The sequence below is a fragment of the Vanessa cardui genome, chromosome W, assembly GCF_905220365.1.
Source record: "Vanessa cardui chromosome W, ilVanCard2.1, whole genome shotgun sequence".
Classification (NCBI taxonomy): domain Eukaryota; kingdom Metazoa; phylum Arthropoda; class Insecta; order Lepidoptera; family Nymphalidae; genus Vanessa; species Vanessa cardui.
The window spans coordinates 13,816,963-13,819,298 of NC_061153.1; the positions used below are offsets into that span (position 1 = coordinate 13,816,963).

The window sequence follows — 2,336 nt, forward strand, 5'->3', positions numbered from 1 at the left end:
TTAATAGTATATTGTATTGTACTTTGTCATAGGCCTTTGACATGTCTAGCAGTATTCCAATGGCATATTGTTTATTGTTGAGTGTGTTTAAAATTTCGTGTACATATTTATAGGTCGCTAATATCGTTGATTTATTTTTACGAAACCCATTTTGTCTGTCACTAAAAATATTATATTTTTCGCAAAAACTGTAAAACCGATTATGCATTGCCTTCTCGAAAACTTTAGATATTGCAGGAAGTAGTGCTATAGGTCGATAATTGTTTGGATTATGTCTGTCATTTTTTTTTAAAGATGGGCTTAACTATAGAAATTTTGAGTAAGTCCGGGAAAACTCCTTGTTCAAAGGATTGATTTATTAATAGTGTTAATGGTGCTATTAGTTCGTCGGCGCATTTCTTTAGAATATTTGTGGGCAAATCGTCGATGCCACAGCTAGTTTTATTCTTTAGATAGAGATCGACTGGGCGTAAATACATTGAGTTGGTCGTAGGGTTTATCACTGGCCGACCCGCGCGTGCATCGTTGTCGCTGGTCGAGCGCCCTACTGATGCAAAAAAACTATTGAATGTATTTGCTACTACGCTTGGATTTGACGTTAGTTTATTATGGATCATTAATTCTATATTATTATTTTCTTTATAATTTGTTTAATTTGAGCGTTCTTTTATAATGCTCCACATACATTTAGTAATATTTTTTGATTTTTTTATTTTTTTACTATTAAGTAATTTGATTGCTTTATTCACAAGTTTTTTTAGTGTTTTACTGTAATGTTATAATGTGTTTTTAATATGCTATTATTTGAATAACTGGCTAAGATTTTGAGCAAACGTTTATTTTTACATGAGATTAATCATTACAATAGTTATTTTTTTAGAGTGGGAAATTATTTCTTTTAATTCTATAAATATTGTTATTTCTATTTTATTAGATTGAATATCTTTATTATTTATAATATTTGTTTCTTTAATTTCTTCTTCGGTTATTTTTTATAGAAAAAGTTATATGAGTTCAGAATTAAATTTAAATCGTTTTATTATTTTAGTTTTATTATTTGTTTTTTCTATAATTTTATTAATTATTAGTCCTAATATATTTTTTAGGTTTTTTATTATTTTTTTTAGGTTGAGATGGATTGGGGTTAGTTTCTTATTGTTTAATTATTTATTATCAAAATTTTAAATCTTATAATGCTGGTATATTAACTGCTTTATCCAATCGAATTGGTGATGTTATAATTTTAATATCAATTTCATGAATAGTTAATTATGGAAGATAAAATTTTATTTTTTATTTAAATTTTATGAATAATGATTATTCTATAAAAATTGTTGGTATTTTAGTAATTTTAGATGCTATAACTAATAGAGCTCAAATTCCTTTTAGTTCTTGATTACCTGCTGCTATAGCTGCTCCAACTCCTGTTTCTGCTTTAGTTCATTCTTCTACTTTAGTTACTGCTGGTGTTTATTTATTAATTCGTTTTAATAATTTATTAGTTGATATAATTTTTATAAAATTTTTATTACTGATATCTGGATTAACTATATTTATGGCTGAAATTTGAGCTAATTATGAATTTGATTAAAAAAAAATTATTGCTCTTTCTACTTTAAGACAATTAGGTTTAATAATAAGAATTTTAAGAATAGGTTATGGGGATTTAGCTTTTTTCATTTATTAACTCATGCTATATTTAAGGCTTTATTATTTATGTGTGCGGGTGTAATTATTCATATAATAAGTGATAATCAAGATATTCGTTTAATAGGTGGAATTAGATTATATATTCCTTTAACTTCTTTATGTATAAATATTTCAAATTTAGCTTTATGTGGTATTCCTTTTTTAGCTGGATTTTATTCAAAGGATATGATTTTAGAATTAGTTAGAATAAGAAATTTAAACTTTTTAATTTTTTATTTTTATTATGTTTCTACAGGATTAACTGTATTTTATACTATGCGTTTATTAATATATTTAATAATTAATGATTTTAATTTATTATCAATTTATGATTTATATGATGAGGATTTTACTATGTTAAAAAGTATATTTATGTTATTATTTATGTTATTATTTATAAGTTTAGTTTCAGGTAGATTTTTAAGATGAATAATTTTTTGCTTATCCTTATATAATTTATTTACCTTTTAATATAAAAATAATGGTTATTTATTTAACTTTAACTTTGTTTAATTTTTTGTACGTAATATAGGAATTTATTCTGTTAATAAATTTTTAAAAACTTATAATTTAAGTATATTTTTAACTTTAATGTGATTTTTACCTAATTTATCGACTTATATGTTAAATTATAGAATGTTAGTTTT

The 2,336-nt window shown here is 23.5% G+C and overlaps 1 pseudogene; it reads left to right on the top strand.

Moving 5' to 3' along the window:
- The first annotated feature begins 1,133 nt into the window (after positions 1-1,133).
- LOC124542655 lies at positions 1,134-2,133 on the top strand (annotated as a pseudogene).
- The last annotated feature ends 203 nt before the right edge of the window (positions 2,134-2,336 follow it).